The sequence below is a fragment of the Bubalus kerabau genome, chromosome 20 (genome assembly GCF_029407905.1).
Source record: "Bubalus kerabau isolate K-KA32 ecotype Philippines breed swamp buffalo chromosome 20, PCC_UOA_SB_1v2, whole genome shotgun sequence".
Taxonomy (NCBI): Eukaryota; Metazoa; Chordata; class Mammalia; order Artiodactyla; family Bovidae; genus Bubalus; species Bubalus kerabau.
The window spans coordinates 28362443-28387671 of NC_073643.1; the positions used below are offsets into that span (position 1 = coordinate 28362443).

At 35.8% G+C, this 25229-nt stretch overlaps 1 long non-coding RNA gene across 1 annotated transcript in view; it reads right to left on the reverse strand.

Annotated features, from left to right (window-relative positions):
• Positions 1-21583, reverse strand: part of LOC129634952 (uncharacterized) — a 54870-nt gene extending 33287 nt beyond the window's left edge. Inside the window, exons 1-2 of the long non-coding RNA XR_008706024.1 lie at positions 21279-21583; positions 13426-13479 (exon numbers count right to left, since the gene is read on the reverse strand). This is a non-coding gene — a long non-coding RNA (uncharacterized LOC129634952). The remainder of the gene's footprint in view (positions 1-13425; positions 13480-21278) is intronic.
• Between the last annotated feature and the right edge of the window lie 3646 nt (positions 21584-25229).

The following is a 25229-nucleotide window of genomic DNA, read 5'->3' on the forward strand; positions in this document are numbered from 1 at the left end:
CTGTCTAGTCAAAATTATGGTTTTTCCAATAGTCATGTATGAATGTAAGAGTTGGATTATAAAGAAAGCTGAGCACTGAAGAATGGATGTTTTTGAACTGTGGTGTTGGAGATTCTTGAGAGTCCCTTGGACTGCAAGGAGATCAAACCAGTCAATACTAAAGGAAATCCACCCTGAATATTCACTGGAAGGACTGATGCTGAGGCTGAAACTCCAATACTTTGGCCATCTGATGCGAAGAGCTGACTCATTAGAAAAGACCCTGATACTGGAAAAGATTGAAGGCAGGAGGAGAAGGGGATAACAGATTAGATGGTTGGATGGCATCACCGTCGATGGACAAGAGTTTGAGCAAGCTCCTGGAGTTGGTGATGGACAGGGAGGCCAGGCATGCTGCAGTCCATGGGGTCGCAAATAGTCAGACACGACGGAGCTGAATTGAACGACTGGGTTTACCTCTTTTTATTTAGTGGCACTCATACCTGGAAGCAAGGGCATTGCATAAATAAGCAAAGAAAGGTATATATGTATAGACACAGATATGTTTGTCTATGTACACAGATATGTATACATGCACGTACATACTCACTATTGCAGCATGCTGCTGCTGCTGCTGCTGTTAAGTCGCTTCAGTCGTGTCGGACTCTGTGCAACCCCATAGACGGCAGCCCACCAGGCTCCCCCGTCCCTGGGATTCTCCAGGCAAGAACACTAGAGTGGGTTGCCATTTCCTTCTCCAATGCATGAAAGTGAAAAGGGAAAGTGAAGTCGCTCAGTCGTGTCCGACCCTCAGCGACCCCATGGACTGCAGCCTACCAGGCTCCTCCATCCATGGGATTTTCCAGGCAAGAGTACTGGAGTGGGGTGCCATTGCCTTCTCCCTATTACAGCATACCCCACTCCCCAAATTTTGTTTTAAAAGCTTATGATATACTTGAAATATACTTTAGAAATAATTGAATATAGACAAGCTTCAAGTGAGGAACTGTTGTAAAACATTTGCTGGTGTTCTTATTTCTGACAAAAATAAAATGTACAATTTCTTTTTTGTTTTTACTTTCTTGGTATTGAATTATGTTACTTATTTCTCTAGATTCCTCATTTTGTATATGAGAGAACAAGAAATTGAAATAAGAACAGAAATATAAAGGAAGTAGAGCAATTAGCTGTGATGCCACCTTAGAGGGCAAGCATAAGTGGCCTAATTAGTGAAAGCGACATGCTACAGTGCATAAGCTTCAGTGAAGATATAGCCTTAGAGTTTATTATATAATTTACTTAAGCCCTTATTTAGGAGTGGAAAATACAACAATGAATAAGCCATTTGCTTCAGGTGGTCTCTACTTATAATGGCGAGAATGTAGAATTTACAGTCAGGGAAATATGGAGATTCAAATTATAGCTGACCTGAATTCTCATGGATAAATCACTTCATTACTTTCAATCTGTGAGAGGCAATATTGCGTGTCTGATCAAAGCATAGGTTTACTGGATTCGTACCTGACTCTACTGTTTATTAGGTGAGTGGCCCTGGATATGTAATTTAATCTTTCTCAGTGACAGTTTCCTAATTAAATGTGAATAACAGTACTAGATTCATCAGCACGATGCTAGAAGGTGTAACAAATAAACCTCGATATCTCAACATCTTAATGCAACAGAAGTTTATTTTGCTCTTATGTTACAGTCTAGGCAGGTGCTCCTAGAGGGCAGGCAGCTTTCCTACATTGTGGCAGTACATGTATCTAGGCTCCTTAGATCCTGTGGTTCCACTAACACCAAGGGTCTTTGCAGTCAATCAGTGGGAGGGGAAAGAAATCCCGAAGAAGGCACATTCAATTCTTAAAGGCTTTGGTGCAGAGTGGCATATACCATTTCCGCTCAGGTTCTGTTTATAACGCAGTGCCATGTGGTCACACCTAGGAGCAAGGAAACCTGAGAAAGATGGTCCTTGTCTGGGAACTCACTTTGTAGCCATGACCCTACGATGGACTCAAGCACCAACAGTGGCAGACAACTAGCCACCTCCCAGTCCGTATCTTTTATGGCTGATGAGAGGCTCAGAGATGACATATGCAAAGCACCAGCCAAACATATGCTATACAGTGAGCAATCAATAAATGGTAACTGCTAATTACTAGGAGAAGGCAATGGCACCCCACTCCAGTACTCTTGCCTGGAAAATTCCATGGATGGAGGAGCCTGGTAGGCTGCAGTCCATGGGGTCGCTAAGAGTCGGGCACGACTGAGTGACTTCACTTTCACTTTTCACTTTCATGCATTAGAGAAGGAAATGGCAACCCACTCCAGTGTTCTTGCCTGGAGAATCCCAGGGACGGCGGAGCCTGGTGGGCTGCCATCTGTGGGGTCGCACAGAGTCGGACACGACTGAAGCGACTTAGCAGCAACAGCAGCAGCTAATTACTAACTCCTCCAAGGTTGCCTGAGATTTTCCTGGCTGTAGCACTGAGGACCCTGTGTTCCAGGAACCCTTAGCTTCAGGCAACCTGGGATAGTTTGTGTACAACTGTCCTGGTTTTAAAATTTAAAATTCCACATCACAAAACCCCCCTCAGTTATATGCAAAACAGGACAGTTGGTTACCCTACTACTAATGTTATTATAATGATTGCCTTGAATAAAAGAAAATACTTTTTATTTGTGCGCTGAGTATGTGTGTGTGTATATACTGATAATTGCTTTGTTGATATGAATGCAATGTAATAAATAAAAGATGCATGTTAAGTTGCTTCAGTCACGTCCGACTCTTTGAGACCCTTTGGACTGTAGCCCACCAGACTCCTCTGTCCATGGGATTCTCCAGGCAAAAATACTGAAGTGGGTTGTCATGCCCTCCTGCAGTGGATCTTCCTGACTCAGGGATGGAACTCGTGTTTCTTACATCTCCTGCATTGGCAGGCAGGTTGCTTACCACTACTGCCAACTGGGAAGCCCAAATAAAAGGCATTGTTACATAAATTCCTATTTTGAAAATGATTTGCTGGGAATGATGCAAAGATACATTTGAAATGTTTGCAAGAGTGAGAGCTGTCTTCAAACGAACAAGTATAAGCATGTTTAAATGTTAAGACGTACTTTGAGTGGTTTCAGAAGCTGGAAGACATGAAAGGTAAATGATAGCTTAATATAAATAATTTTTAAAAAGAACTGTTCAATTAGGAAACAGACTAATGTAGCATCTCCCAAGGCAGATTTGAAAAGCTAAACACACATTGTTGCTACATCCCAAAAGGATTACATTATCACTTAATACAATTTAAATGCAATATCATCCTCACCCTTCTGCATATAGGAGTCAGCCTTTTAAAACTGATCTTTGTTCTTAGGCCAATAGATATTGAGTACACATTTTAGCAATAAATGTAGAAGAGGAACGCATTTTCCCCCTTACTTTACCAATCTTTATAAATCTATCATTAAGCTTAATTTTCTGTAATCACCTATTTTTTCTGTTTCTAATGTCAAAGTTACTCTCTGGGAGCAGAGCTAATTCAGAATTCACTGTGGTTTAAGCCAGTCAATGGAGGCTGTTGTTCAGTTGCTCAGACGTGTCTGACTCTGGACCTGCAGAATGCCTGGCTTCCCTGTCCTCCACCATCTCCTGGAGTTTGTTCAAATTCTTGTCCGTTGAGTCGGTGATGTCATCCAACCATCTGGTCCTCTGTCGTCCCCTTTTTCTCCCGCCTTCAACCTTTCCTAGCATCAGGGTCTTTTCTAATGAGTCAGCTCTTCGCATCAGGTAGCCAAAGTATTGGAGCTTCAGCGTCAGTCCTTCCAATGAATATTCAAGGGGGATTTCCTTTAGGATGGACTGGTTAGATCTCCTTGCTGTCCAAAGGACTCTCAAGAGTCTTCTCCAACACCACAGTTCAAAAGCCTCAATTCTTCAGCGCAATCAATGAAGGTGCTTTTCCCATTTTTCTCTATATCTATCTCTATGAGTTAGAGGAATGATAGAATTGTATACTTGAGCTAAAAAAAACAATACTGGCCAGAGTCCTTGTAGATGGTGATCTTCAAGTTCTACAGATCTGTAGTACTGGCCACCCCAAAAGAAGTTGGTTGCAGGATCCCCTTACCAACATCATCTTTGAGTTTCCCTTCCTGACAACATTTTTCCTGGATGCCACCATACCCTATAATGACAAGTAAAGAGGAGGTTCTCTGTGAGATCCCCAAACTCACTGAAGCTGGAACTTTGTTTTTCTTTGATAGGACTGGCATATTTGATTAACAAATACTATCTTTCCTTTTAAGTGACCAGTGATTAGATTTATTTTTTGTTTTCCTTTTGGCAATTCCAAAGAGGAAGAGAAGACCACAAGATCTGGAAAGGAGGAAATGAGTCAAATGCAAAGACGCTTGTGTAGTCATTAAGTTGTGTCCAACTCATTGTGACCCCATGGACTGTAGCCCATCAGGTTCCTCTATTCATGGGATTTCCCAGGCAAGAATATACCAGGGTGGGTTGCCATTTCCTTCTCCAGGGGTTCCTCCTGATCCAGGGATCAAACTCAAATCTCCGGCATTGCATGTGTATTCTTTACCACTTAACCACATGGACCACGTGTAATTGCGATGTAGGGGCTGGTGCTTTTTGAAACAAGGCCTCCTTTTAGAGACCAGCAAGAAACATATGAGCCTTGTGAAGTGGCAAATTTCTATCATTTATATATGGGGCATCTACATTTAACAGGGCTTCTCTGGTAGCTCAGGCAGTAAAGAATCTGCCTGCAATGCAGGAGACCTGGGTTTGATCCCTGGGTTGGGAAGATTTCCTGGAGGAGGGTATGGCAACCTACTCCAGTATTCTTGCCTGGAGAATCCCCATGGACAGAGGAGCCTGGTGGGCTGCAGTCCATAGTGTCTTAAAGAGTCAGATATGACTGAGCCACTAAGCACAGCACACCACAGCACTATTTGACAAGGCAACATGCTTTGGCTTACTCATACAGAAATCAAGGAGGACTGTCAGAAAACAGTCCAGTAAGGCCTTCCGTGGGACAAGATACTCTCCCAAGTCTAAGGTCTTAAGATTATCTATACAAATGTGAGTTCTTTTCTCTTGCTATTGGTATCCCAATGAAGTAAATATTATCCTGACATATTTAATGGCATTCCCACAGTTCCCCAGGAGAAAGTAAGCAATGCACTTTTTGATGAACAAAGGAATGCTGGCTGGATGAATGATATGACTTCTAGAGAAGAAAGATAAAGAAATAGCAACCAAGACTTCCCTGGTCGTTCAGTGGTTAAGAATCTGCCTCCCAATAAAGGGAATATGAGTTCAATCCCTGGTCAGGGAAGATCCCATATGCTATAGGACATCTAAGCCCATGTGCCACAGCTTCTGAGAACGCTGTGCTGTGTGCTGCAGCTATTGAAGTCCATGCACCCTAGAGTGCATGCCCGTGCTCCACAACAAGAGCAGCAACAAAGACCCCATACAGCAACAAATAAATTTAAAAAAAAAATGAATTAGCAACCAAATAGACAAAATTTTGGTAATCATGCAAATCACTTTCAATAATTGAGTGAGTCATTGAATTCTACTTGACTTACAAATCTTAATTCAATTTAGGACACCAGAATTTACACTTCCTAATTATCATTTCAATCTTTATACTGCCCTGTATGACCTTTCAGAGCACAAAGACAGCACTATATTATTCCTTTGGACTTTTCAATTTGGTCCTCAGTGAAAATAACAGAATGACCTCTTGCCAATAAACGAAATCCCATTTTATTGGGAAAGTAGGGTAGACCCATGAAATGATGTGAAGCTTTAGTTCTTGTCATAGCAACTTAAACTCCCTGGGTCTCAGAATTTTAAATGATAAACTGGAGTGACAGTGAGCCCCAGGTTCTTCACTTCCATTTATATTAGAGTCTTTTATTTGTATGTTTCCCCCCTCCAGACTCTGAACTTCAGAAGTGAAGTGAAGTGAAGTGGCTCAGTCGTGTCCAACTCTTTGCGACCTCATGGACTGTAGCCCACCAGGCTCCTCCATCCATGGGATTCTCCAGGCAAGAGTACTGGAGTGGGGTGCCACTTCCTTCTCCAGGGGATCTTCCTGACCCAGGGATCGAACCCAGGTCTCCCACATTGCAGGCAGATGCTTTAACCTCTGAGCCACCTGGGAAGGCATGTCTTATTCATCTATTCATAGTCATAATGCTAAAATTAAAAAGAGAATATTTTGGTATAGAATGCAAAGTCTGGAGAAGCAATAGCTTCAGGCACCACTGCATCCAGAAGCTCAAACAATGTTCCAACCTTCTATCTCTTTCTCTTGACTCAATCTTTGGCTTTACTTTTTGGGTATCTTTCTTCATATATTGACTTCTGACAGCTTTAGCCTTGTCCTATCTTTTCAGTTAACAATTCTACTGAACAGAACACTTCTCTTTAATTAGTACCACCAAAACTCCTGGAATGTTTCATTTCCTTGGTTTGGTTTATAGGTACATGTCTTAAATATACTGTTTCTATGGCTCCTGAAGCTAAATATGCTAACTGGCCAGACATTTTTATTTACTCAACCTAAGGATTAAAAATCAGGGCAGGGTAAGATTAGCCCCATCTAAACTGGTGAGAACCATTTGGACTAAGGGTGGAACAGGAATATTTCCCTAAAAATAAACAGAGAAGTAATGGATCCCAGGAAGATATTCACATTCTTGCCCACAAACCCTTCCCTTCCTCTGTCTCTCTGTCTTTGCCTTTGTCTCTTGCTCTCTTTCACAAACACACAAGGTATGTACTCTGCATGTTTGAGAGTAACTATATTTTAGAAGCACTTTCCAAGATTAACAAAATAACATTGGTTATTACAGGTCCAAGAGTTTGGTTTTTAAACAATCATTAGTAGCATCATAGTAAGAGTACTTGTCAGAAAACATTTAGACTACACAAATATAACTAGATGAATTTAAAAAATGAAAGCAATGATAGCCAACTTCCTGTATATTTCTCCTACTGAATTTCACATTCTATTGAACTTTTCCTCTTGAAAATCTTTATGCTTCAAATATTAGATTAACACAGGTTTAATACAATTCACTTCTAGCCCAAGAGTCTATGTATTTTCTCCCTTCAATTAAGAAGCCCTAAAAATACTAGTTTTCTGCTAAATTATAAATTCTATTAAATTATAGCTCAAACTAAACAGGTTTTATCAAATCTAAAAATGATATATTTTTTAATCTCTTGAAAATTATGCTAAATATCATTAAAAATACAAGAGTACAAAACAATGAATTACTCTGTAAAAATTAAAATATGGATGGAAGTGTTTTGTAATTCTCTACCTGGGGTCCCCCTTGTTAACACATTTCCCTTATAATTAAATAACATTTAACAATGTTATTTCAAATAATAATTACTTTTAAGAGATCCATACATTAGTTTGAAACATGAAATTTCTATCATTGTAGGCAAAATGCCACCAAATAATAAATATTTCAAATAAAACTATAGTTTGGTAAAAAACAATTACCATTTTAGAATCATATCAGTGATATGGAAACATTCAGAGGACAGTTCTACACATTAAATTCAACATTAATGTTTAAGGATATTTTGTGCAGCCTAAACATCACTTTGAGAAAGGGTATTTACTGCTACATTGTTTCTTGAAGTGCTTAATGTCAGTCAATAATACTAACAGAAATTTTATTAATTAGTTTTTTCTTTAGGGTATTGAGCTGGGGAAAGATTAGGAGCAGACATTAAATTATGGGTACTTTGCCTATTTCATTGCATTGTCATTTCTCTCCTATGTTAATCTTATCTCATTCGAAGAACTGAGACAAGTCTTCATTCATAATTGCCAGTATTCATTCATAATTCAAGAAAGACTTTTCTTCTACTACCCTTTCTAGCTCTTTTATTCTACTTTGTACCCTATGACAAAATCTAGATATCTCTGAGATCATAGTACTTTGAATGCTTTATGTATACTCTTGTCAATATTACCATCACAATATAATGACTATACAGCCTGGAGAACAGGAATGGCCTTATTTTTCATCTTTGTACACAGTATCAGAAACATATATATTAAATTATATACCTTAAAGCAAACTGGCAGACAAAGGTGACATCAAAATACTGCTAAGTGTTTTAAAACATATTAAATTCTATCACAAATGGAAATTTTTGACTGCCTATGTTTCTGGTAGCAGAAACATTTTTATAAGATTATACCTATTTTTACATACAAATAAAGGAAAATTGTATAAAATATCACTCACTAAAATTAATTTGTAGTGAATCATCTTTCAGATACAGTCAGTAAGAATTTAAATTTCTTTTGGTTTGAAACATATGAAAAAGAGATTTATTTCTTACAAAGCTATGAATCCATAGGGCTAAAAATTTCCGACACTGCAGAAGAACTTATAATGAAAACAGTCTTCTGCTATATTTCTCCCACTGTACAACCTTCTCCACTAGAATAAAATTCCTAACTTTATTCTTTTTGGTTTCAGATTCTTCCTATAGTTGCCTACAGAAGTCTTATATGACTATAAAAGATTTATAAGGTATCATTTATAGTCTTTCTGCTGTGATAGTTGAAAGTTAGTTCAAATATTTCAACACCATCTCCACCTTACCTCTCAATATATTTACACATCACTTTTTAGTTCTAACCTGGAACTTTAAACAAAAATACTATAACCTCAATTTTTCATTCTAGTAACTTACACAGAGTATTCTTTGGCTCCACTGCTTTACACCATGAGGATATGCACAATCTTACCCTAGTCTAATGATCTCCACTACCTCTGCCTACAAACTCTGATTTCTCAGTTTCATCTATATTTTTAGTTATATGTTTTCTGAATTTTACTTTCATATTTTCTGAAACTGTAGCCACATGTTTTCTGTTTAGCCATAACCATTGATTCTAAAAGATATAAACTATTAAAACTGCTTACACCACTATGAGCAGGAAAATAACATAGTTAGGATGCTTGGAATACATTTTCTTCCTTCTTCTTACAATGTCCTAATTTTTAAATTACTTAATAGAGTGCAGTTCAAATGTATGCAGTGTTTTTACACTCCATCAATCACTTCAAGAATTTTTAAGTTCTCCGTAACATCACCAATTCTTCTGCTTCTCATGGGGGTCGCTGTCTTGGATGTCTTTGTGCTTCTTGACTGTTTCCACACAGTAATATAGATTTCTCCATGCAAAATCTTTTTGCCTGCCTTTCTGTGCTTTCTCAATTCCAAAGTTTCCTGACTCTTTGCATATCTGAAATGCTTTTTTTTTTTTGTCCTCACATTTGAATGACAAGTTTGTCTAGGTATAGAGTTCAAGTTTGAAAATATTCCCTCAACATTTTGAAGGAGTGTGTCTGCATATAGTAATGTTGGTGAATCTCATGATATTATTCATTGTTTTAATTGTGGTCTCTTCTTTTTCTCTTGAAGCTTTTAATAGCTCTCTCTCTCTTCATTTTTAGTTCCTGAAAGTTCCTGCTGCCTTGTCATTTAAAGGTCTTTATTCATTGTGACTAGGCACTTTGTGGGCCATTTTAACTTAAAATCTGATTTTAAAATTTCTAATTAGCATGCAGTAATTCTGTATAAATCTGTTTTCCCTTTGGAAATTCAAGTAGTCACATGTGGTATTGTATTTTCTGGTTCCATTCTCTAGTTTTTGTTTTTATTTGTTCTTTTCTTCTAATTCTTAGTGTTTTCTTTAATTTTATATTTCAATCCATGTTAAGATTTTTTTGGACTCGTATATTTTTTTAAGTTTCAAGAGCTGTTTTTTCCTATTATTTCTATTTCATTCTGTTTGGCTTTTTTAAAGATGAAATGTATCTCTGAATCTATCTGGTAATAACAGTAGGAATGGCTTTGGATTTTTGTTTATTTTATGTTTATTTAATTATGTTCCTTAATTATCTCTGTGTAATCCCTGGGTATATATTTTTCATTTTAGTTCTTAGATTCTTATTATTTATTGTTATTTAGATTCTTTACTGCTATCCTACATATTTGTTTTTGTGTTCATATATAAGAATGAAAGCATATATAAGAATGAAAGCAAAAAAAGCAAAAAGAGAGAGGCAAACTTGAAAGGATTAGCATTTAGTTAATAAATAACCATGGAGGCAACAGAGAGACCATGTTGGGAAGTTGTACCACCTAGTAATTGAGACTATAAGCTCTAGAATTAGAATGCTAAAGATCTAATAGGAGCTCCAACTTTACCAGTTGTGGGATATTGGACAATTTGTTTTCCCTCTCTGAGACTTGGTTTCCTAATATCTAAAATATGCACAATAATGATAACTTTTACTTATAGGATTTTTGTGAGCATTAACTTATATATGTGACACAATAAGATAATGTAAGTGCTATCAGTGTCTGGCATTGTGAGAAAACACTCTGAATACAATCTGAAGCTGTCTATAGTCTTTTATAGATCTAAAACAATTAATTACTACCACAAAAAGCGACATTGATTTTCTATAGACAAATTTTTATAATATAATACTTCTATGAGTGAGTGAGTGAGTGAAGTCGCTCAGTCGTGTTCGACTCTTTGTGACCCCATGGACTGTAGCCTACCAGGCTTCTCCATCCATTGGATTTTCCAGGCATGGGTACTGGAGTGGGTTATCATTTCCTTCTCCAAATACTTCTATATGAAGTATTAAATAAGAAGACATGAATGTTATGGGTCTAAGTTATTAAACAGATGCAACTGACCTTTCTAAAGTAGAACTTAATATTGTATCTGTTCACTGATACAATATTTCCTTTGTTCTTGTATGAATTTTTAAAGAGGTTATATTTTCAAAATATTAGGATGCATTACACTTTTCAAAAATGTAAGTCAGAAACAAATCAACATTATGAGTACTTAGAGAGAGTACCATACAGGGAAAAAAAGAAATAAATAAATAAATAAAGCCTTGGTAAGACATGGATGGTGTGATGGAAAGAAGCCAGGAGCGTATACTTAGACAACCTAGACCTGATTCCCCTCTTCCTTCTTTGCTCCAAGGCACCTAAGTCACACTCACAACCTGAGCATCACCTCCTCATTTGCAAACTGTTCAAATGCCCATACAAATTAAAGATTCTAGCATCATTTATCCATAAGTTAAAAACTCCCTTTTGTGTCATCTTGGATAAGATATGCAAATCAGAAATCTATTTTGATATCTTAGAAACCTCACACAGTGTGATTCTAAGTGAGAGTTCTTAATATAACTTCATATATATATATATATATATATATCCTATCTAGTACTTTCTCTTTAGTAGTTTCTCTATCTAGTACTTTCTTCTATTACTTTCTCTATTCAGTGCCTTCTTTATTGAGTTGTCTAAGATAAACTTCTGAAACTAGCCATAGCTAGGAGTGATAAATACCTTCCTACATGTTCTTCTAGGAAAGATTGTGAACTTGCTCTTGTAGTTTTTCTAATACACATAGAAATGGTTTTAAAAGTCAAACACACCTAGGGTTAAGTTTAAGAGTACCTATCATACTCTCCAAAAAGTACCTTCCAGAGTTCTGTTCAATTCAGCTTCACTAGAGTTAAATCTGCCTTAAGGAATATTAACTATGATGATATTCAAGTTAATCATGAATAACTAAAAAGATTTATCTTGCTGTCAGTCTCAGCCCAGTTGAATAACTGAGCATGTGAAATGTAAGGAGTTTAAAAATAGTAAACTATGCTAATTAGAAAAGTCATTTTAGGTGTCAAACACCTTCAAACTCCTGTGGGTGTTTCTATATGGATATAAATTTTTCATTTTACATGATATTATTGAAAAGGGCAATAGTGCCATGTTATTGATGATCAAAGTGAAGTTTAAATAAATGAAGTTTTGTAGTTTATTCAGGGATTGATTAGTTCAATGGGTTGTGCTGTTTCCTATAATCAGATGTGAACTTTGGTTTAATATTCAAGAAAGTCTACTGTTCTGCTTCTACTGTTGGTTACTTTCTGTCCTTAGCTTCACTGTCACTTTCTCAGGTGGTCTTCCTTGACCACTCTGTCTTATTATCATTTTACCCCTTTAATTTCCTCCAAAGCATTTTAGTAACCAATGATTATGCTGTTTCTTTCTTCTTTACTGTCTCTCTCCCACAACAGAGTGTCAGTTCCACATATTAGGAGATTTTATCTGCATTTATTTTCTATTATTTATCTGTATTATCTGAATCTATATATATCTGTATTATTTTCTGTTATTTTCTATCTCCAGCCTTTAGCACAATGCCTAGTGCAAAGTCTAAGCTTAACACATATTTTAAATAACTAAAAGAAGACCAGGTCACACATTTAAGCTGTTTGGGAGCTATTTTCATACTACTCTCTGACTTAAAATATAGAAATTTCTATCAATTTTTGTATATAATTCTAACATTACATTACTTAAGGGAATATTATCTCAGAACCTGAGGATTCTTCCTGTGACTCAACCATCTTTAATACTCGGCTTCCAACATCATCCCCCGAAGAGGAAAGAGCAAGAAAAATGGTACATGACAGATGTACAGCATGGCAGATCCGCAGCACGGCTGGTAACCTTTCATTGGCCAGAATTCTGTCAAATAGCTACCTGCAACTAGAGGGAGGCAATAATAGGGAAATGAAGTCTATCTGTGGGCCCAGGACAAAATGAAAATGAATTGGGTGGACACATTGCAAGGCTTTGCCACATGGATTAAGTTACTATATATCTAGCATCATTTTTTAAAAACGTGGGCTTTACTCATATATTGTATATCTAACGCAGCGACTGAAACATACTTAGCTTGTAATCAATACTTATTAAATAAATTATGTTGAGGTAGATACATTGGATTTATATTTTAAAGACATCTTATAAACTCATAATTGTATGTCAAATACATAATGCTTCAGTTCTTTTTGTCTTATAGCATCAAGTTTACACATAATACTTTCTTTTGAATTAAGGAAGATAAAAACTTTGGTGAGATTCACTGATATTGATCATTCATCAATTCCACATATACTTTAAGCTCCTTTGAAGGTCATTTGGTTTACCAATATTTGACAAAATTGGATCTGGCTTAAGTGCTCTGCTTTTCCATGCTTGCTCAGATTTTATAATTTATTGACTCCACAAGATTTTCCTTAATCACTTCTGACAGATAAGGAAGTTAATAACAAAATTATGTAAGAAAAAAAAATCTTCCTTTCAGTCTCAAAACTTTAGTCATCAGTTTTCACTGTCCCACTCTGCTGCTTTTCAAAGCTGGTTTTATAAAGTCAGGTAAACAATTGAGTAAATCTAAATGTGTGCAGACCTTGTTGTCAGAGTGTTATCACTGAAATCTCAGCTATGTAACACACAAAAAATTATATAACTTGTCTGAGTTTCAGTTTTCTTACCTGTGAAATGATAATCATACAACCTGTTCAGAGAAGCCAGCTTGTGCGAAAACACTGTGGAAATACAAAGCATTGTACTGAAGTCAGCTATTATTATTCTTGGTGTGCTTATTGATGCTTTTTTTTTTCATATAAATACTTTCTCAATAAAGTTGTAGGGAAGAATCTTTAATCAGCTAAATTTCATTGTTCATACATATAATGCAGATTATCAAGGAGATCATATTTTCTGAGTTTCAGAAACAGGATCTTTCGTTGGACTTATTTGTATAACAACCCCAAAATTTCACCAAGAGAAGGTAAAAATTCCTACAGATGAAAATGTGAAAATTTAAAAAAAAAAACTCAGTAATATTACAGAATCATAGGTATAAAAGGTCTTATGATAAAGAGTTTCAAGATGCAACAAGGGATTGGAGTCAAATTAAAATCAAGATGAATATAATTCACTGCAAAATCAAAGTGATTTTTATGTTTATCATGGCATTTGTAACAAGAAACAAAGAATAAAGATAGTGCTAAGTCATGTCTGACTCTTGCAACCCTATGGACTATAGCCTGCCAGCCTCTTCTGTCCTTGGTATTCTCCAAGCAAGAATACTGGAGTGGGTTGCCATTTCTTTTTCCAGGGGATCTTCCAAATCCAGGAATCGAACCCAGGTCTCCAGAATTGCAGGCAGATTCAAATAAACAATGGGAATTTCTAAATAGGGCAGCTTTTAAGATTAGATCATTCTGAGTCTGAATCTCTGCTCTGCCACTTGTTACCTAGTCTATTGAGACTTCAACCTTCTCATCCCCCAGAATTGATTAACAGCTGTAACATACAGCTCTACTGCTGGGAAAGACGGTGTTTTACAGTGCCTAGCACAGTGCCCCAGTAGATGGATCTCAGAAATAGCAACACTGACAGATGGCATCAGGAAGATAAATCCCCCAATCTCTCTCTACACTTACCACATAGTCTTTCCATTTTCTCCTGTTACTTTTTTTAGCCTCTCTATGTAGTCTGGACATCCAGTGATCAAGGCTGTCTTGGAGAATTTAACACTCAGTTTTAACATTATCACTATCTTGCCAATTTTAAATTCTAGATAATCACTGTTACTGAATTAACCAGTCTCATCACAGATATTGTTGCCTGAGAATATCACATCCATTCTCAAACCTACCAAAATTAGTGCTTTCACTAATAGTCAAAACAATCTCTTTCTAACCTTAACATACACACAGTTGCCGTTGGTTTTAGTTTTACCTGAGAGTTTTGTGACTTCTCAACAATGTTTATTTTTTTCCAGACCTAAACTGTATTCTTCCTAGTCGCTAAGCAAATCTTCTAGACTAACAAAGACACTTCCTCACTTTCCCTGATTCCCTCAGAGCGAAATAATCTCAGTCTCTCCCTTTTTGTTTGTTTTCTATTGTGTGTGTGCATGAATTCATGCACATATGGTTGATGCTGATATTCATACTATGTTTTTGTGTATTTAGGTTAGCGGGTATATATTTGCCTAAAAGCTGTGTGGTACTTTTTCTGTATGTTCTTATGTGAGTGTATGCTTGTGTGTGTATTCTTGTATATCCCCTACCATTTAAACAGTCTCTAAAAAAAGAGTCCTTGCTTTTCTTATTCTTTCTATGTAACCCCATTGTAATACAAATTTTATGGATATTCAGTAAATATTTGGATAAATAATGAAAATTTCTATCCATTAAGCACAACTATATTTTTCTTTACCACATAAATCCCAATACCTAAACACAACGGCAGAAAACATGATTATGCTGGATTGAATATTTTAATATGCTGTTTTTTAGATAGAATAATAGAGTCTGGAATTCAGTGTGTCGTTTACATATTTTTGAACCTCATTAATCCAGGCTGGAATACTGAGACAGTATTTTTTCCGTAACTTGTGAATTAGAGCATGAATACAAAAATTCACATGTATTTTTCATAATAATGAAAAGTGTTCATGATACAATTTCTGGTTTATCAAATATAATAATACTTCATTCTTTATATATATAAGGGCTTTATCATAATTTCTAAAATGAAATGCCTTTTTCTATTAGCAATACCACTTTCAAAAGCAAGAGTAAACAAAAACATGCCAACATCTTTTGGAGGGAACAGAAATATCTGTAAATTGATCAAGTGATAATTACTTGAATTCTATTTCTTAGGGACAGTTGACAATTTTTTTAAAAAAATTTTATTTAAAACCTGCTTTAAAAAGGTAATGGCTTTATAGAGGTATAAATCAGATATCACATAATTCTTCCATTTTAAGTATACAATTCATTGTTCTTATTCATATTCAAAGAGGTTTGCAGCCATCACCACAGCTCATTTTAAATGTCTTCATTAGTCCCTAAAGAAACCCTGTACCCATGACCCCCAAAGGAAACCTCATACCTATGGCTTCCCTCTTGTACCATCCAGCCCTACAAAACCCTCATGTTCTACCTTCTGTCTTTTCAGGATTGCTCTGTTTCTGGAACTGGTAGCCTGATCCCTGAGCAACTGAACAACAACCCGTGTTAGTACAGTGCCACCTTCATGACTACCTCCTATAACTCAGTCAGAAGACCCCGCATGAGGATGGTGGTTAAGAGAGGAATAAAAGTGCATGTATTTCATTGTTCTCTAAAATTTAAGAACTTCAGGGAAATGTGCAATTACCAGGCCCAGTCATGAAATAACAGAAGCAACAGAGACCAAAATAACTCTGGCAGTCAGACTCTGTCCTCAGATTCCAGTAAACACCCTAAAAGTTGAAGGAAGTTCGAAAGTTTCTATACAACACCATTACTTTTCTCCTTTTCTAAATATTCACAGAATGGCCTCATTTCATTAGCTTCTAGAGCTTTTATTTTTAGTCTACTCTGCTTTATACTGCCTGTTCATTGGGTACAGGAATAGATGCTGGCATTCAAGGGCAAACAGGGTCATAACAAGAGGACAGATTCAGAACCATCAAGCTAATCTATAACTAATGAGGGTAATAGAGCACAAGATTATTTCTTATTCAATCACTGTATAATATGAGATTTTTACATTTGGAGTTGGCTTATTAGTAACAATGTATTTCCTCAAATTTCACAGTTGAGCAGATGACACAAAACACCAAGAAGAAATGGATAAAATATCTAGACAAAAAAAAAGGAGGATGTGCTTGATATCTTTTGTATGATAGACACATGTCATTTCCTGTCTAATAAAAGAAGTACATGGTTATAAGAAGAGGCTGATAATAGCTGTACTTATGCACCCCTTATATTAACTGAAAAAAAATCATCAGACAGAGGTTAGCTTCTGATCAGTGTGAAGTCAACCTACACACACACGGAATAATATTTATAGTTGACATCCTTCCTGAAGGACTTCAATTCTAGCTCAGAGGAACTACAGCTGAGGCAGGTCACCCTGAGGATGAGCAGCAATATAGGTTCACAATGGAAAATAGAGGGTCAGCACAGTTTACCCAGTCCTATATCATGGGCAAGTCTGAATAGTAGAAGGAAAACAGGAACATATCAATTATCAAAGAAATGTTTAAACTGTCCTTATAATTTGGCTTTAAATTGGTATCTCAACTACACTAACTTTTTAAAAAGAAATCACAAATTTATTTGATTTATTGGTGATTTATGCAGAGTTTAAAGATTGGTTTCTTATCAAAAGCCTTAAAAAATGTTGATTATCAATAGTGCTGAAACAAAATGGGTAGTAATTATGCATGTGTATGTGCTAAGTCACTTCAGTCATGTCTGACTCTGTGTAACCCTGTGGACTGTAGCCCACCAGGCTCCTCTGTCCATGGAATTCTCCATGCAGGAATACTGAAGTGAGTTGCCACGCCCTGCTCCACGGGATCTTTGCAAGCCAGGGATTGAACCTGCATCTCCTGCATTGCAAGCAGATTCTTTTACCACTGAGCCACTGGGGAAGCCTGGTACTAATTATACCAGCTGAAAACTTTCATATACTAGAAATGCACCAAATGTATTTGTTGGCCGAATTACTTACAGTCAAACTTTTAAATCAATATTCAGAGCAAGTCAAAGCCAAATTGAATAAAGCTGTCATAGAATAACCTTCTAAAATAAATATGACTTAAAAAAATTCAGTTACTATTTAATCATTTACTACTACTACTACTACTACTACTATTTTGTTATTTAATTTTATTTAAACTTTTAAAAAGTTGGCCTTTTTTGGAGGAGCCCCTCCTCATCCTTATTTAATCTAGATGGCTCCTATAGTTACCACAATGTGCTACTGCAGTATGAACTACTTGCTTGTTTGAAACCTAGGACTGTGCAGGAATGAGGTTATTTCTGTCCAGCTCTGCCAGTAAGGGGTATTAATAATGCACTGGTAGTGTTTTTATTCACTTAATAATAGTAACTGACTAAAGGTAGAGCCATCTTTACTTCATTTCCTGAACTGCAGTATCATTGGGGCAGATGCAATTTTTCTGAAGCAACTTAACAAACTTAACTCTCACGTGCTTCCTCAAGAAGATATTTCACTCACTTTTTAAAAAATTTCTAATATTTTTGTAAATACTTCCTGATTCACACAATCTCTTGGGGGAGAAAACATGCCTAAACCTTGAAACTGGAAATATGGCCCTAGGACAATGTGGCTAGCTTTATAGACATGCAAATTGTTTCTAAGTTTTCATTGGCATCTAAGATTTCATGTGCTCAGTCACTCAGTCGTATCCAATTCTTTGCAACCCTATGAGCTGTAGCCCACCAAGATTCTCTGTTGATGGGATTCTCCAGGCAAGAATACTGGAGTGGGTTGTCATTTCCTCCTCCAGAGGATCTTCCCAACCCAGGTATTGAACTTGTGTCTCCTGCATCTCTTGCATTGGCAGGCAGATTCTTTTATTACTGAACTACGTGGGAGGCCCTAAGATTTCATATCATCTGTGCTAATTTCAGAATCTTCTCTGGAGAAGAATGTTCTAAGGTTTGATTAGTGAAGACTATCCCCACCCCAAAATACCTATACTTTCAAATCACATGAATTTGATTCTAGCAAATAAACTAATATATATTTTTTTCTCCATGTTAACCTCATTGGACAAAATTTGGCCCATCTCTATAACATTTAAAATATTATGATGACAATTAAGTTTTAAATCTTTAGAACAGGTGATCTAAAAGCCTTTCATGATTTGAGTGTTCTTTTGAATATAAAAAAGTTACAAATTCATATTTACTTGTATTTTTACTATTATTCACAGAGAAAAAAATCTACATGCAGACCAACCACTAACTTGTTTACCAGAGACTCAGTGGAAGATCCAGAGTTTTCCACCACTGCTGTGAAAGACTTAATTTGTAACATCTTTACCTAAAATTATTAACTGAGCCCATACTGTGTCCCAGACACTGTTCTAGACACTGAGGATATTCTAAGAAATTAAAAAAAAAAAAGTCTACCCTCAGGGGCTTACATTTTAGCAAGGAGAGAGAAAAATAAAAATCATTAAGTGCCTTGAGAATTATATAGTGGTGAGGATGAACAGAAGATACTGACAAGAAAGTTCTGAAATCAAATAAATCATCATCATTTCTCTATGTTTCTGGGAGATTTTCTTTAGAAAGTTTCTTTTCTAAACTGTGATTTTGTTTGTACTACTATTCGAAGTGCTAAGTAGATCTATTTTGGTCATTTTCTTGCTGTAAAAATTATGCTAAACAAATCAAATATTATAATGTTGTAATGCTTGAGCCAATATTTTCTTTTGAAAACATTATAGCCTGTGATAAGGACAATCTGTTTTAGCATTAGATGGTATTTTTAAAAAACTATATGAAATGACTTTGGGAACATCCATTCAAATTCATCGTACTTTTGAATAACACTAATAATGTTCCATAAGAATATTAAAGTATTCAAAAGTACTTTACATGTAACCTATCTTTTATGACATGGTAATTTAACTGAAAAATCAATATTTATGTCACTAAATTAAATATGTTACAACATATGTTGAAAATCAAGAAAAAGAAACCTTAGGAATTTTATCAAAGTATAGACGCCAATAGTAACAAATTTCCAAACAATCAAAGTGAGTTTTAGTGTCATTTTTCTATCAATTTGTATCAAGGTCAAAAAATCATTCTAACTTAAGTTGACTTACTATATGATGTAAACTTCCCCAGAACTCACTGATATATTGAGATATATATATTAATATATATATTATATAGCTCACTGATATATTGAATTATATATTAATATACCATTTAAATCCATTTTAGCCAATAAAGATCTTCATTTATTTAAAAAATAGCTATTGTCTCTTTCAAATCCCTTTAATCTCATAGATCAAAATATTTCACTTTTATTTAGATGGAATTTCCATTTCTCCTGCTGAAATATTTCACTTGTTCAATTTTAAGTTTGAAAATATGGTAAGTAATCTAACGATTGTGTTTTGCTCTTAAATATTACTTTGAATTCCTCTATTTTGAATCAGAACTATTATTTTTAAATTCTAGGGCTATTAGAAATGAATTATGAAATGTCATATTTTAAAGTGGTACATGAAAAGAACCTCAAATGAAATCATCATTCTAAAAATCATATCTAAAAGCAGATGGTCTGGAATATGATTTTTCTCAACTCCATCTTTGGCTAAATTCAATTTTGCTTCGCCACACCAAGTCTTAAAGAAGGAGAATCTTAAAATATAATGAGAAACCTGAACAGTAGACAGATGGGAATCACTATCATTTAAAGCAGCTTCAGGTGAAATTCACATCCACATACAGTGTGAAAGGTAGCATGAATACTCAGGTTTTTACTACAAAAGCTTGTTTATAAGCATCATTATAACTGTTGAAAAGCTTGCTATTTTGTTCATACACTATGTGTCTGGGTTGCAAATGTATCAATGAAAACTAATATGCATATGCTGAGAGCATAATGACCTTTAGAGCAAGAATTGGGCTAGTCATGAATGAGTTATTATGCAAACCAGGATCTAATTGATTGGGTTTATTACAATGATTATAATGATAATTATCATAAAAAGAGCAATTGCTGTTCACTGAGTACTAAGTCTGGATTAATGGCTTTCCTAAGCACTTTGGGTGCATTATCTCATGGCCTAAAGCTCAAATAATAATAAAGCAGTGGGCAGTAATTCAATTAATTCTCATAGTTTTATCAAGTAGGTACTGTTATCCTCACTTTACAGATGAAGAAATTGAGGCTTAGAAATATAAATAACTTGCAGAAGTCATGAACTTTGGATTTGATAAAAGGCAAAGCAGGGATCAAATCCAAGTTATTTGAAGTGAAAGTCTGCATTCCCATCTACTTTGTTTACTGTTTCCTAATAGTCATTTTCCTCTTTGCTGTGACTTCTAACTGAAACTTGTATCAACTCAGATCTTGATTTCTATCTTGTATCTGAAACATAATCATGAGTTACTTTGCTTGCCAACTTGATTTTTGTATTTGATTCTGCACTCACCCAGTTTTGATGTGCCAAAATCAAACAGTTGGTTAACATGGTTGGCCATCTCTCTTCTTGAATACTTGTTCCCGTGGTATTTTAGGCATAAAACTATTGTCTGAAACTATATGACTATTCAGCCTTTCAAAAGGATGCATTATATCAGCTCTCATACTGAGTTTTGGGCATTTTCATATTTTTTAAGTAGTTGGTTAGAAATCATTGTATTCATATTTAAAAAATGAAAAATAGTATAAAAGCCATGAAACAACCTTCATTTTTCATTTTCACTTACTCAAATAGATTCTGAAATCTGAAGATCAATGCTTTTAAATAGGTTGATATAAATCAATTAATACATACTGAGATTCATGTTCTCCTTCAAGGTGACAAAGTCAAAAGCCATCTTCCACTTAGGTATTTCCTTTGCATTTACAATTGTATTGCATTTCAACTTGGAAAGGAAAAGCCAATGATTTTTCCAAGAGAGATTTCTTGCCAAGACAAAGAAGTTGGATCCATTTCTCTGGTATACAATCACACTTCTTCACCAGTATCTGAGAGTATCGGTCAGGAATGTTGGTTACAAGTGACAGAAATCCAATTTAGATTGGATTAAGCACAAGTAGGGAATCTTGGCTTAAATATGGATGCTAAGTTGCTTCAGTCGTGTCTGACTCTTTGTGACCGTATGGACTGTAACCCACCTGGCTCCTCTGTCCATGGGATTCTCCAGGCAGTAATACTGGAGTGGGTTGCCACGCCCTCCTCCAGGGGATCTTACTGACCCAGGGATTGAACCTGAGTCTCTTCTGTCTCCTGCCTTGGCAGGTGGGTTCTTTACCACTATCGCCACCCTGGGAAGCGCCTTGGGTTTTACAGTTGGGAAATTATGTCATATTTTATTCTGGGTATTACTCAATTCAGGGGCTTAAATAATGTCATCCTACCTCAGTTTCTCTCTTTCCTTTCTTATTTTCTCTCTCCTCCCTTAATCCTAGATCCTACAAGGCAATTGCCAGCATGTTCAAACTTGTTTATACCGATAACAGACTAGACCATTTTCTTAAAGTCTTCTTTTTCTCAGAAGTTTTCCCTGATTCTCCAAACTGGGGCTCATTTACATGGTTTGGGTCACATGACTATGTCTAAACTAATCATGTGGTCAAGAGAGGGACTACATCTACTGCCCATAAGCCTGGATCATATCATAATCTGGACTAATTTGTGTTCCCCTCGCCACACTGATCAATGTGACTGTACATTAGAGTCTTTAGGAGGTAATTAAGGTTAAATGAGGTCATATGGGTAATCCATTAAGACTTATGTCCTTATTAGAAAAGATATCAGAGACACCCCTCCAAACTCGTTTCTCTATCATGCAATGACACAGCAAGACAGCCATCTGCAAGTCAAGAAAAGAGGCCTCAGGAAAAGAACCCGCCAGCAACTTAATTTTGGACTTTCCAGCCTCTAGAAGTGTGAGAAATAAATTTTGGTTGTTTAACCAATCAAGGCTATGGTGTTTTGTTATAGTAGTTTGAGCAAACTAATACTAGCCATAAAGAGCAAGAGAGTGAATCAGTTTTTCCTAAAGCTTACAGACGAAAGAGAGGAAAAGAAGGCACTCTGCAGAAGACAACTCAGAAGCTATTTCCAAAAAAGGTAAAGTAGATATTGGTAAGCATAGTTATTATCCCAGTTTTAGCTAAGCTAGAGTCACTGGGTCCCATGACTGCTGCTGCTGCTGCTAAGTTGCTTCAGTCGTGTCCGACTCTGTGCGACCCCAGAGACAGCAGCCCACCAGGCTCCCCCGTCCCTGGGATTCTCTAGGCAAGATCACTGGAGTGGGTTGCCATTTCCTTCTCCAATGCATGAAACTGAAAAGTGAAAGTGAAGTCGCTCAGTCGTGTCCGACCCTCAGCGACCCCATGGACTGCAGCCCACCAGGCTCCTCTGTCCATGGGGTTTTCCAGGCAAGAGTACTGGAGTGGGGTGCCATCGCCTAGACATCTGCTAAAATGGAATTCTGTGCGAAGTTTTGTGTCATTTGTACCTGTTTTGTACTTGAGGAGCTGATTCATAGAATTCATTGGATCCTTAATTGTTATATTACTCCTCAAAAATGTGTGGATCTGAGTTCATTAGGTCCCACAGAAGATCAAGGTAGATGTGGAACCAAGGAGGAAAAAGGGTAAGAATGGACTCTGGATGTATTTTATTTAAGAGAACTGTTTCACTTTGTTTAGCATAATCAGACTGGGAAACAGATTCACTCTAAGAGCTGTAGCATCAAGTGTTAAGTTTATTTTTACCTTGTGAGTTACTTTCTTTACCTCATGTATCTTTCCTGTATTTTTAAAGTCACCTATTATTAATAATAGATATCTATTATCTATTAACAGGCAATAATATTACCTATTATTAATAATAGGTAACTTTAAAAATACAGGAAAGGTTCTAAGGTATAGCACAGGGAATTATATTCAATATCCTGTGATAAACCATAAGGAAAAAGAATATAAAAAAGAATGTATATATGTGTATAACTGAGTCACTTTGCTGTATAGCAGAGATAGGCACAACATTGTAAATAAATTATACTTCAGTAAGAAAAAATATAGAAATGGAAGAATTCATTTCTTCCCTAGGATATATGTCTTTTCCTTTCCTATACAATCTATACCCACTCTACTTCTCTCATCTGCCTTTATCCCCAACTCTAATTTACTGGGGCGGAGAAAATGTCCCTTCTTAAGCATAAGTGGCTAGGTTCTCATGAAAAAAAATTTATTTATTTATTTATTTATTTAATTTTATTTTTAAACCTGAAACACTATATTAGTTTTGCCAAACATCAAAACGAATCCGCCACAGGTATACATGTGTGGAAAAAAATTTCAAAGTATTTTCACAACAAAAGAAATGTTTATTGATAATAAGTAGGAAATATTTTAAAGTTATATCTGTGTTATCATATGAGCTGAAGAAAAGGCTTGTATCAGAAAAGAAAACAGAAGACACCAGAGTTTAAGTGGTTGTCATAATGTGGTGAGCCATCAATCACTCATATTGTTTTTCTTTTGTGCTACACTCTGCATAAACTATAACTGAAAAAATAACCTTCCTTATTAGAATCAATATAGACACAGACATCCTTCAGTGTTTTCCACTTATTTCTCATTGGTCCCTCAAATAGCTACTAGGCATAGATATACAGGTCTGGTTTTATTCCCCATTCACATTTGTTGAAAGTCTCATCCACTGCAGTTAGGTTTCTTTTCAACCATATATTTCTGAGTCATACACTTACTGCTATCATCAGATCCCAATGGCAATCCAGACTGCAAATGTTGTTGTCATTGGTCTTCATCCTTGATACCTGGTTCTATTTCAGACGTCTGACCAGTTTCATTGGCCGTCTCACTGGGAGGGCAAGTTTTCTCATCAGTTTGTGAGCGTTTTCTGCTACCAATTATAATCATTGCAGGGAGGGAAGTGGTAGTGACTTTTACCAAAGGTCTCTAGAGCATTTGCTGTTTTATTGTTTAATTATATTTATAATATTCATTACTGGTGGCAAGTGCTTTGTAAAAAAGAATGAAAAATGAAATAAAACCATCTAAAAGGTGTCAGTTAATTGATATCATGGCATTTGAGACTGTGGTAAATTTAATATAAATTTGGAACTTTCTTACCTCTTTGGTAGCTCATTTTTTTGGCAAGTTTTCCCCACTAGACCCTAAGGTAATGGGATCATTGTCTTTATAAGCTTTGATGTGTAGCCTGCAAGTTGATTTATTTGCATATACTTTTAAATCAACTTGGATATAAGATTGTGATAGTCTAGAAGTAATATTATCATCTTAGAAATAAACTGGTAAAAATTCTACTTTTGTATTATGGAAATGAGATACTGATTTTATGCCAAATACAGTGTCAGAATAAAAGCAGATTTTTATTCTCTGATTAGAAACAATAATAAGTTGTTATATTTTTAATCACTTTCATTCAGGTGACTTGGGCGTCAATTGTATTTTGGATGATTCTGATTTATGTACACAATGGCATGTTTAAAATATTTTAATGATTGGAAATTACATAATGAAATGCATTATTTTATGCAAGTTGCAAATTCTGTAGCTTCAATAATCTTTGCTAATTTTGTGAGACATATGTTTATAAAATAACAATGTGACCCAATGATTATTATTCCAAAGTTATTTTCTTCTTCATTTTTTTCTTGCTTCCTCACTAATATGAATAGATAATGATTAAGATTATTCAGATTTCAACAAATAGAAGAAAGGCAAC